The sequence below is a fragment of the Lactuca serriola genome, chromosome 7 (genome assembly GCF_051521515.1).
Source record: "Lactuca serriola cultivar US96UC23 chromosome 7, Lser_US96UC23_V15, whole genome shotgun sequence".
NCBI lineage: Eukaryota > Viridiplantae > Streptophyta > Magnoliopsida > Asterales > Asteraceae > Lactuca > Lactuca serriola.
In genome coordinates, this window is record NC_136414.1 from 187,843,992 (window position 1) to 187,857,496 (window position 13,505).

A 13,505-nucleotide genomic window follows, 5' to 3' on the forward strand; every position below is an offset into this window, starting at 1 on the left:
CATGTCGTGACCACTTTTTTTCTGGGCAGTTTCGTGACAAAATCCATAGCAATGTCTTCCCACTTACCCATAGGCACAGGCAAAGGTTCTAAACTCCCGTACAGTTTTTGATGTTGTGTCTTGACTCTCGCACAAGTCACACACTCGGCCACATACTTTGCAACATCAGGCTTCATCGTCGGCCACTAGTAGTAGGGTTTCAGGTCCCTATACATTTTAGTGCTACCGGGATGAATCGAGTACATGGTCTTGTGAGCTTCTTCCATCAGAAGATCTGTTATTCCTCCTGTCTTAGGTATCCAAATCCGATCTTGGAACACCTTCAGTCCATGACTGTTTATACCGAACACCAATGTTTTGCCCAAACGTTCTTCCTTTTGGTCATTCTTCTCAGAAGCTTCCTCTTGAGCTTTCTTTATACTTTCCACAATTGTCGAGACAACTTCAATTCTCAACGCTCTTGGCCTTTTCCTTTCAAGATTGACTTTCCGACTGAGAGCATCAGCAACTACATTAGCTTTACCAGGGTGGTAAAGTATCTCACACTCGTAGTCCTTAAGTAACTCTAGCCAGCGTCGTGCCTCATATTCATTTCTTTTTGATTAAAGAGATATTGGAGACTCTTATGAGCAGTAAAAAGTTTGCACTTCGTGCCATAGAGGTAATGCCTCCATATTTTCAGAGCGAAAACTACCGCTGCCAACTCCAAATCATGATTCGGGTAGTTCTTTTCATGCTCTTTCAATTGTTGAGATGCATATGCGATCACCTTTTCTCGTTGGGTCAAAACACAACCCAATCCAACCCCAGACGCATCGCTATAAACAACGAAGTCTTCAACTCCATCAGGTAGAGAAAGTATCGGTGCCTCACATAGTTTCTTCTTTAGCTTCTCGAATGCTTCTTTATGCTTATCACTCCAAGCATAAGTAGCTCCTTTGTGGGTCAAAGCTGTTAATGGACTAGCGATCGAAGAAAAGCCTTGGATAAACCTTCGGTAATATCCGGCTAATCCTAAAAAGCTTCGGATTTCTATGGGACTTTTTGGTTGTTCCCACCTCATTACAACTTCAATCTTGGCTGGATCAACCATTATCCCTTCTGGGTTGACCACGTGACCCAAGAATTGGACTTCTCGAATCCAAAAATCACATTTGGAGAACTTCGCATACAGCTTCTCCTTCTTCAAAACTTCTAACACTTCTCGCAAGTGTCTTCCATGCTCTTCTTGGCTCTTCGAATAAATCAGAATGTCATCTATGAACACTATCACAGATTTATCTAGGAACGGGTTACAAACCCTATTCATCAAATCTATGAATGCTGCTGGAGCATTGGTTAGTCCAAACGACATAACCAAGAACTCGTAGTGTCCATATCGTGTTCTGAATGCAGTCTTCTCTATATCCTGATCTCTTACTTTCAGCTGATGATATCCTGACCTCAGGTCGATTTTTGAAAAATAACTTGAACCTTGTAGTTGATCGAACAGGTCATCAATCCTCGGCAACGGATATCTATTCTTTATTGTTGTATTATTCAGCTCTCTATAATCGATGCACATTCTCATACTTCCATCTTTCTTCTTCACGAATAACACTGGAGCTCCCCAGGGTGATGAACTAGGTCTAATGAAACCTTTGTCCAATAACTCATGAAGTTGCATCATCAGCTCCTTCATCTACGTCGGTGCTAATCGATAAGGTGCTTTTGCTATTGGCGTTGTCCCTGGCAACAAGTCTATTCTAAACTCCACTTGTCTATCAGGCGGTAATCCGGGAAGATCTTCGGGAAATACTTCCGGATAATCACACACGACAGGAATGCTCTGCATCACCTTTTTCTCCTTTTTAGCATCGATCACGAATGCTAGATACGACGTACATCCTTTAGCCAAACACTTTCTGGCTTTCATCAATGAAATGATTCCAGAATTTACTCTGCGTTTATCTCCATACACCATAAATGACTCTTTCCCAGGTGGGTTTACTTTGAATATCTTTTTCTTGCACAATATCTCGGCGTCATTGGCGCTAAGCCAATCCATTCCCAACACGATGTTGAAACCATTAAGTTCTATAGGCAATAATTCCTCGTGGAACTTATTCCCATTCAAGTCAATTAAAATGTTTTTCATACGATGACTAACAGGTACAAACTTGCCACTAGCAACTTCGACTAATAAAGCATTATCTAGTCTATCAACAGGCAAAGCTAGCTTTCTACCAAATTCATGCGATATAAAGGAGTAGTTGGCTCCAGAATCAAATAAAATTTGGGCAAGCAATTTGTTTACGAGAAAGGTACCTAAAGCGACATCAGCTTCATCTTTAGCAGCTTCCAGTGTCATCTGGAATGCTCTCGCCTTCGGCTTTGGAGGAATGTTGGGTCTAGTTGCCTCCTTTTTCTTCGTGCAGTCCCTCGACATGTGTCCCTCCTCACCACAACCATAACAAACTTTCTTAGTGAGGGTACATTCATTGGCATAGTGCCCTGGTTTTCCACACTTGTAGCATGTGGCCACTACCTCACATTTTCCGTGATGCTTCTTCTTACATTTGTCGCACCACTTGGCTTCGCCTCCACCTCCCCTCGAACCAGACTTCGAGAACTTGTTTTTCTTGTTGGACCCTGAAGTTCCATCGAACTTCCTCTTTTCACCAAAATCTATCCTTTCCAGACCCTTTTCCTTTTGCTGGGTCTCCACATTCTTAGCTGCACGAACAGCTGTTTTCAGAGTAATTGCCATCTTGACTGTCGGACCAAAGTCGGCAGGCAGTCCATTAGCAAACCTCTCAATCTTGGAGAGTTCCGTTGGCACTAGGTATGGAAATAACTTCATTTTTCTCAGTAAATGCAGTAGCATAGTCATCTATTCTCATCCTCCCCTTCTTCAAGTTTTGGAACTCATTGTTCAGATCAATCAGATCTATCTCTGAACAATACTGTACCCTTAACTGTTCCAAGAACTCCTCCCATGACATTTTCAGGGCTTCTCCTCGTGGCATAGTATATGCCAACAACTTCCACCAACTCAAGACTCCAGTCTTCAGTTGTCTAACTGCAAAGACAGTCTTCTGTTTGTTGCTACAGTTGCAACTTTCAAATACCATCTCCATTTCAGAGATCCAATCCATTATCTCAACAGGCTTTGGGCTTCCAGAAAGACTTGGCGGCTTGGCGCCCAAGAAGTTCTTGTACATTTGCCCATCCTTGTTGTTTCTCCTTTCCGGATCGTTCCTTCGTTCTCCTTGAGTCCCAACTTGACTCACCATGCGACTATTGTTCCCTTCCTCCGATTGCTCGAGAATCGATTCAGGTTCCTCAATAGGTATGATAGGTTCGTCCCTATTATCATGCGACATCTGTCGCATTTCATCCCTTTGTTCGGCTAACATAGCCCGAATCATGGCTTGCACCCCAGCCATCGTTATTGGTTCTGGTGGTGCTGCTACAATAGGTATTTGCTCAATCACTGGCCGTTGATTCCTGTTTTCATCCGCGTTTCCAACGCCACTCCTTGTTCTCACCATTTTTGATCTACACACCGAATAAGGTGAAATTAGATCCTCATTCACGATAGATATTCAAATCATCCTTATTACTACGAAACGTTTACATGTTAGTTCTAATGTCGTAGTCGTACGCTTAGAATCCTACACATATAAGGTTTCCAGATCCGGTCGGCAACAGACCGTAGATCCGAACAATTAATATCATATATGGCAACATATAACATTTAGCACATAAAAGCATTTTAGGCAGATTCCTAAAATAAACTAGTGCTCGTGTCTATAATATATCAGACACACATCTCACAATCTCCACTCAGCATTCTAAGTTTAAGTCTAGAAATCCTACAAATTCCTAGTTCTCTTAAACTAATGCTCTGATATCAACTGTGACATCCCTAAAATCTCGGCCAGAAAAGACCAGTTTCATTTATGATATTTTTAAAATAATTTCAGAGTAAATCCTTTTGATTTAAAAGAGTTGCGGAATTTGTTCCCAAAACAAAATATGATAAAATAATATTTATCGAAGCATTTCATCAAGAGATGCATTTTCATTGTATAATCAAAACTCGGGATGTCATGTTCCGATACAGACCATAAAGCATAAACGATAACATTACAAGTCATTCAACAAATATATACATATACAGACTTGTAAACAAAACAACTCGATGATTCATCCATCTTATGCCCTTGCGCCACTTCCTGTAATACAAATAAAACTGAGTGGGTCAGGCTTGGGAGCCTGGTGAGTATATAGGGTTTTCAACCCACAATAAATAATGATATTTAATTTCACCAACCAACAACAACCCGATTACCCATTCCCATTATCCTCACTTTACGTCCCTAAAACAACATCTATCTCATGGGACCTAATCTAGGATTTTCATCGGGACGGACATTACTGCTAAAGGGTTTCCTCAACAATAGATGTCCTAAAGGCAACCATGAGGGGGATAGAGTACACCGGTGAACACATCGTTCACATCACCTACAGGTTATGAACCTGCTAGCGTTCCACCGGACTGTCTAGAAAGAGTCTGTGGTCGTTATCCATACTCCGCTGAATAACTAGATCAACAACAACAACATCGAGGCCTCTCATCTGTTTTTTACACACCAACTATCTATCCATGTTCTACCCAACATATTAGTTGATAAAAATATATATTTTTATACATAGTTTAAAACCTGTATAACATTTTCATTCAATACATATTCCACATAACAGATGAGGCACACCCACATAACACGTATTTCATAGAAAGTAAATCAGATCTATGAGATAGAAGAGAGTGAATATACACTCACACACATAACAACAAAATTAAACACATAACACGTATTTCGTATAAATACTTTATAATTATGCGTTAGAAGAAAGTAACTACACACTCACTTGATCAGAAGATGATCGGGCAACACTACGGCTTGCAGAAGTAGTGTTTCTCCGTAGATCTGGAAGATCTCCACAAAAATCGAACTTCTCGTGGGCAGAGCTTCGACTCGGGAATAACGCTCTTCGGGATTCTCGGGGCTTCGGATCTTGCTTCGGGGCTCGGGAATATTACCGGGGCTTCGGGGTGTAAACGGCACGCTAAATAAGGAAAAACTAGAGAGAAAAGGATGGAAATTGTAAAAGAACTAAGGCTGCCTTCGCAAGCCTTTTATAGGGCTGATCCTCGGAAGTACGCTGGGCGTAACTTCGGGGTACGCGGGGCGTAATGCCTCGGTTTCCGTCATCGCTTGAGTCATCGGCCCTCTACGTCATCGCATACGAACTCCGAACACTCGAGTGGTACGCTGGGCGTACTTCGGATGAGTCCGCTGACTCCTCTTTGGATAATATCGGAAGTTTGAATTAAAATTAAATATTAAATATTTAATAAACTTTGAAAATTCATATCTCCCTCATACGAACTCTGTTTTCGACGTTCTGTATATCCACGCGTAGGTGAGACTACGCTTTACAACTTTCGTTTAGACTCCGTTGGCTAATTTTGACTTTATTTTTATTATTTATTTTTAGTAGGCCGGGACAGAAAAATTTCGTTATAAATTCATAACTTCTTCGTCCGACGTCCGTTCTTGCCTAACTTTTCATCGTTTCGCTACTAACAACGAGATCTTCGATTTTCGTTTAGATTGTTTCGGCTAAAAACCGCTCGATCTCAAATCGAGTATTCGGGCTGCATATCGCTAAGTCGAAACTTCAGAAAATCATAACTTCCTCATACGAAGTCAGATTTCGGCGTTCTATAAATATTCGGAAACCTCGTTTCAGCCATTACAACTTTATGTAAAGATATCAAGTTTATTTTACACTTAAATTTTGACGCTTATTTTTATTCTTAATTAATCAAATCACATAATTAAGCAATTAAGCACAAAACACATAATACTCAAATAATACACTTCTATTATTTCAAAACGGGTTACAAAGGTTAACCTAGACTATTATATCAACATTAATGACAAGCCCAGAAACACAGGTGTTACAATTCTCTCCACCTTAGAATGATTCCGTCCCCGAAATCACACATCAACAAAGAAATGCAGATAACGACCCATCATGTCACTCTCCGTCTCCCAAGTGAGATCCGGCCCATTCGTGTGTTTCCATCGGACAAGCACTAACTCGAACATCTTGCGTCGCAACTTCTTAGTCTTTCGGTCAACGATTGCCTCTGGTTCTTCAATCAACCTTTTGTTCTCATTGATTCTCAACTCCGAATGTGGAATCGTGTCGGGAACTTCTCCCGTGAACTTCCTCAAATAACACACATGAAAAGTTTTATGAATTCCATTCAGTTCTTCTGGTAGTTCGAGCTTGTAAGCTTGGTTACCAGTCCTCTGAAGAACTTTAAATGGTCCAATAAACCTTGGACTTAATTTTCCCCTCTTACCAAATCTTATAAGTCCCTTCCACAACGAGACTTTAAGCAAAACCGAATCTCCAACTTTAAAAGTCATCAGTCTTCGCTTGGGTTGTGGTGACTTGGTAAGGCATGTGGAAGATATGGTGGATAACCTATTGACCCATGTTCAAATCCTGGCACTACTAAACCCTTGTGGCCATGGAGGTTCGCCTGCAGTGACTCCAGGGCATGAGGCAAAGCCTCATGTTTGCAGCGCGGGATTAGTCGGTGCGCAAAAGCTGGCCCGGAAACCCTCGTTAGGGAAATTCCCTTTTCCAAAAAAAAAATCAAATCAAAGAAGGTGGTCAATTCAATGAAATCAAGATTAAATTATCAAAGAAGTGATGAATTCCAATAGCTCCATAGTGGTATCGAAAGGTTGTAATTTTCTAGATTATGTATGCCTAGGCTGCTTGACCAAAAATACCTTGAGGTTAAAAAGTTTTCTGGGGATGGATTTGGAGGGATGCATAAAATGAGCGTTGTTCAAAAGATGTGGGCGAGTGTTTATGAGGATTGTAAGTATTTAGAATTGAGGGGGGTCCTTAGGAAAAATTTTAGACACAAATGCATGCCTTGCGGTCTTGGCATAATGGCTGGGTTCGATTGGGATTGTCTTATGTAATATTAGTGTACTAAAATTTAGTTTTGCTTGGGGGAAAGAAAAAGTCAAGTGTGGGGTATTTTGATATGGGCATATTTAGTTATAAAATCCATGCATGATCTTAATGCTTTATGTTAATTTTATCTCAAATAATGAACCAAAGGTGCTTAATTAGCTTAAATATTTCCTTTTCAGCAAAAATTACATGCTCGGATGGAAAAGGAAGCGGCATTAGCGATTGGAAGCTTGGATCTTGGATTTTGAAGAAAGAAGGATGTTGTTGGGCAGCTTGACCCCTCGTCAGTGTTTTGGTCATATCTCATGAACCGTAACTCTGATTAACGAGATTCAAAATGTTCTGAAAGCTAAACACAATTTCGGACGACTTTCGTGTTTTGAGAAAATGCTGATTCCAAACGGACTCGATGAGTAGGCCATAAACTCGACGAGTCACTTCGAACTTTCGCGATTTTGGACGTGCTGACTTGCCGTACACGGGATTTTAAGTGATGGACTCGACGAGTAGGTCACTGGACTCGCTAAGTAGCCTCTGTTTTGTGAAAATCTATATAAAGGGACTTTTAGATCGATACCCTAGGATATAGATGAACCCTTGGAGGCCAATTGTCGACTAAAGGTGCTGCTGGAGCGTGGGAAGCAAGGGAATCAACCCTACATTCAATTTTAAGGAGAATCAAGGCAAAATCAAGTTTACTCTTTACCTAATCTCTTGTTTGAACTATGTTTTTACCAATTGATTTCGTTTTTGAGCTTGTTTCTGCTGTAATCATGAGCTAAAACTCATAACTTCTGTTTAGGTAGATGAATTTGTGAACATGGATTGATTATTTGATTAGGATTAATTTTAATTGGTGATTATGTTTTATTAAGCTTGTTAAAGAACCTTATGTGTTAACAATAACTATTCTTCTGTTAATAAATCAGTAATTAAGTTGTATTAACATCTCTTAGTTATTAATTTCATATGATTTATTGTGACCACATAGTTGTATGTCTAGGAATAGCGAATGTAAAACTAGAATTAACTAGAAGATAGGTAAGTTAATGTGTGAGCTTGTTTGATGAACATCAGCAAGAGGTTAATTGAAGGGCCAGTTTAATTAACCATTACAAGTCTTATTTAACCCAAATCAATAACTAGGAAATCCGTTAATTTAGACAACTGGCCACTGCTTGAGTTAATTTGTTTCCTAAGGATTAGTAATAGCGAACGTGAAACTAATCATCTTAGTCGGTAGCCAATGAAAAATTAATCCGATACATTGAAATCATCCATGAGAACAAATGAGTCAAACCTAAACAGAAGTCCTCTTTATTATTGAATTTAGTTGATTTTTATTTCTTAGCTCTTAGTTTCATAGTTTAAGTTTTAGTTAATTGTTTAAATTTCTAGTCTTGCAAAACTAGAGAAACCCCCTTTCTATTACTTGTTTTATTTAGATAATATTAGCATTTCTTTTAATTGTTTACCGTTCCCTGTGTTCGATATCCTACTTACCTGAACTAAACTGCTAATCGATAGGTACAATGCCTATCGTGTGTTCGTCTTTGTGTTTAAGTTAGTAGGATTAAAACTAGTTGGTTTTACACACATCAAGCTTTTCAGTACTTAGAACATAGTGTACTTCTATGGAGAGATCATCACTGGCATGACCGCCATTCCGAAGTTCCAACCGTTCTCTCATACTAGGAGTGTAGTCCTTCTGGTTGGTTCTTAGAAAGCTCAGGTTGTCCTTGGATTCATGTTCATGTTGATTGGCTCTCAGAGGTTTTATAGATCATCGGATGGATTGTGTGTCTACGGGTATCTGTTTGCTGCAGAGTGTCTATCTCAATCTTGTGCAAATGAACCTGCACTTCTGATTCTTGAGATATTTCCAACGGAAACCCTCAGGGTCGGGGAGATAGGGTTTCACCAGACGAGTGTTGGACTATCTCGGGAGGTGGTTCTACTATTTCTGTGTGAGATAGTATTTGTGGAACACCTAGTAGTCCAATGAATCTCTAGGATATGCCCTATTCTCAAAGGCGTTGGTTTATTTCAGTTGCAGAAAGTGCGTGATCTTGTATAACCCATTGACTAACACCTAGACTGGTGTCAAGTCTATAATCTCTTCGGGATCTGGGTTATAAGACTTAACGCAACCTACTCTCGCACTTTATTCAAGTATTCTTGGCTGCGGAGGTTATCATGTGGTTCTCAGTATTCTAGTGTTCGCTTCGGAGAATGCAGTCTATCTTTTACAGGGCGACGGTGATTTCCTCCATGCAAGAGGGCGGAGGGTCCTAGGCACTACTCATCGGTAACGGGGTGGACGAAGTGCCTGAGTAGTGCAAACATCTTCTTCAACTACTCTCCTGAAGGTTCTGAGCTTTCTCGGTCTAGGTCAAATCTAGTGAGTATAGGGTTCGATCACTTGAAACTTTAATCTCCTCGTCCACTCTTCTTAGAGTTTAACTTATCGTAGCTTCCAGGGATACGTGATATCTGCTGAGATGCCTATTTCTAGAAATTAAGCATGAGTGGATGGTCGTAGTCAATGTCCTTGACTCTTACGACTCAGATTTCTTTACCAACTGAGGGTGTTAGCTACTATGTTGGCTTAACCGGGATGACAACAAATTTCGGATTTGCGGTCATTATAGTAGCTCAACCCGCCGTGGTTCTCTTGACTCTAGCTCCCATTCTGTGGGATAGGATGAAGGGTTTTACTATGAGGTTCGTGGTAGTGCTCATACTTGGCTTAATCACTAATACTTGGTGTATGCAAGCCGTATATAATTGAGGTCGGCAGGATGTTCAGTTGTGCGACTCCACCCTATACCCACAACCCAACGAGGAACAGGGAGTAGGGAGGAAGCACACATCTTAAATCTTTTTTATATGAATTATATACCACTCTTATGCATATAGTCAGTTATTGTAGTCAGTCCCATGAGTTCTATCCTCTGGGTTCACGAACCTGATTTGCGAGGTGCGAAGGGTCTTTCTGGGTTTCTACGGTGTCTGCTTCGGGTGGTTATCATCTTCTGGAATGCCTGCAGTGCCTTTCACTTCGGTTCTAATTTGTCTAAGAGGGGTTGGTTAACAGCACGCGGTACCCTTCTCCTGGGTACTTCGGACGGTTTGAAATACGAATGACGACTGACAGATCGCATTAGATTTTATTATTCTTATTTTGTTTAGGTTCGGAAGAACCTTTATTTTCCGAAATGGCTATGGAGAAAGTTCTTTTTACACAACACTAAGGATTTACACATGGTTGCACGAAGTCGAACCATGATTAATAGAGGCGTCGAAGTTGGCATACTTCGACCTGATGTAGAATGAGGGTCGATAGAGTCTTGTTCCGAACGGGCACACCAGTTCTAGGCATCTAGGGTTTCGTCCCGTGTATCACTGTCGCGGATACTTGGACCGATAGAGTCGACGCGGAACTATAGAGGGTCCTAAGTGTTTCTGAGTAGAGTACCTTTTCATGAATGGATTCTCACGAGGCATTTCTATAATCGCCAAACATATACTAGCCATGTATAATTAAGGTGGGGGGACTGTTGACTGAGCGACCCCGCCCTAAATCCACAACCAAACGAGGAACAGGAAATGAGGCAACATTCACTCACTCTAGGTCTATCCATCTCAATTATACATGGCCGTAACGTATATACTTAGCCATTATAGTTTTACCTGATGAAAATTTTAAATTTTATAACAGTGCTGTGACTTTCGCCTTAACGGGGAAGTAATTACATTTAGAATTAACCTCTTAATGTTTTCGGTTAGTTATCTGAGATTGAGAGACCTACCAAAAATCTATCGGGTTCCTTGATGCTTCTCCTTAAGCAGTAGAGTCAGACTCCTCCTATGTCCTTGTCTTTTCTTTCCGTTGGACAGTCCTTCTTGAAGTGTCCAACCTTGCCACATAGACGGCAAACTGTATTGGTCGCCACATTGGTGGTTAATGTAATAAACTCAACCGGGGTTCTGCAGACGCGAGTAGTATTCCCCTTCATGTTGCACCTAGCACAATAGAGTTCCCGGCATACACCATGATGGTGGTAGCTACATTTGCTGCAGTGGGGAAGGTTTCCTAGGTATGGTCTTCTTGAAGTCGGGATATAGGGGCTGGCAGGGGTATTGACTGCCTCAGCTCGTTGCCCTTCGGAAGGTCCTTGAGCCGAGGTACTTCCCTCCTCGATCTTGAGTTTTCTCTTCAGTGGATTTAGTTGAGGTTCTTGGGTGGCTGGGTATACAGAGGTTGGCTGCTGCTGTCCATTACTAGGATCGGAATTCCCAATAGGGCTCTTGCTAACATTGACGTTGTTAGCATTCAGTTGAGCCATGACAGCTGCTACGGCTGCCGAGACTACAGCTTGGAACGTAGCTTCATCGAATAGGAGAGTCGGTTTCTTGCCAGCGGATGGGTTACGCTTCCTCGGTGGCATGGTTTTCCTTACACAGAAAGGAACACAAGCTGGTGAGAGACGATGGTTAACCCTGGACGTATCAATCCTTACCATATTAGGCATAAATTTTTCCCGTGCTTCGGATACTGGTTGTCTGAGTGTCGAGCTACATCCCTATGATGTAGTTCGGGTATTCAAGGTAAGAGTATGAGTATCGGAAAAAGCCATAAGATGGGAGTCGTTCCTACTAAGTTACCTTTATACTGGGAAAGGTTTCACTCTCTGACTTGGAAAGATTTGAGAACAGTTCGGAACGAAGACCGCGGGAAGAAAAGCTCATGAAGACTTATGGCTAAACATCCTCAATAGAGGTGTGGGGATCCGCTCTAATCGTATTACTTGCAACGGGAAAAAGGCGATTTACCTAACACATAGCATGAGTAGTGTAATCACTAACTCACTAAATTTGTATTATTTTATGGGTGTATTAGCATGACGAACACGAGGAAAAGACACTTCTCATGTTCCATGTATTGGCTCCCTCTGTCTACCTTGTATCTTTGATTGGGACGGGCGTTGGTTTCCTTCGGGTAGTTTCCTAGGGGTTTCTTCTTGTATGGACATATTGAATCTCTACGCCGCCTTTCTTCTGATCTTGAATTTGAGTGTCATCGCTTCAGGATGGATGACTGGAAATATCGTAAGTTTAGGCGAATTTCCCACCGATATCCCTAAAAAGATTTAGGCACTTGGTGATTTCAATAGTCTCGACCTAGTTCATTTATTTCCGAACTAGAAATCTTTTCAATGAACCTCTTCGGGGTCTGAATCAACTCTTCTGCCGAGTACTGAAGCAGATAGGGTTTTCTATAGGGTTCGTGCGAGAATGGAAATCTCTAAAGAATCCTAAGAGATTATTAACATTTCACTGGGTGATCCATATCGATTCCTGCTAGGCCTTCGAATATGTGATACTACTCTATATCCACATCCCAACGAGGAAAAGGAAGTAGAGCGAAACCACACATTCTTAGCCTATGGGATCCTTATTATATATAACCTTGGAAGCATACCCTCTGTAATTGTAGGTATATCAATAAGGATCTTTTTAGTTCTTCACACAAGGTTATCTGTGGATCCTAAAATACCCCTATGGTATTTTAATTTCTTGTTGGTTTCTTACCTTCTGAATTTGATTCTGGGATTAATGTGAGTCTTTTAGTATTCCAAAATACTCCCATAGTATTTTAAACTTTATGTTTGGCTCTAGCATTCCTAGTTGGTAAGTTTCAGACCTGTTGCAACACCACTATCACTCCCAAGCACACGTTTATCGCATCTCGAATAAATGTAGTTGATCAGGTTACACTTATTCCAGCTTACGATTACATAACTGCCTAGGTTTGGCGGTAATGCTCAACATCCGAAGACTTTTATTCTTGTTCTTCTTGTGATACTTGTGTTCGAGTGTTTAGATTCTGGATGTTCTTATACTTTGGTATAATATGGTTATATTTTAAAGTATAATTCTTGGTCAGAGTGTTTTATCCCTATGTATTTATAGGCTGTATATCTTTTATGAATTGATATACTTAGCTCATTATAAACATTGCTCTGATACCAATCTGTCACACCCCAAAGCCGGAACAGCGGAAATGTTTTGGGGTGAATGACGTCATGTCAAGTATCACAACATATGAAGTATAGTAATCAAAGTACAACAACCATTGCATTAATAGTAATAGTTTTACATAGTTTACATTGTAAAGAATCATTAAAGTATTACAGAAACTAGTATAGATGCAACTTGGTACAAAACCGTCTTCAACAAAAGCTCCTGGGATGTACCTGTCTATAGCTGACCTGAGAATACAAGTTATTTTGAAAGCGAGTATCAGCATTTTTATAAATGCTGGTGAGTTCATAAGTATTTAGTGACATTTGTGTAAGTAAGCATTTTATTCAAAATAACTTTATAATAAGTAGTAGTTTAGAGTTTACAGTGTATTAGCGTCCTTTCCAGAAAATCCTATATTT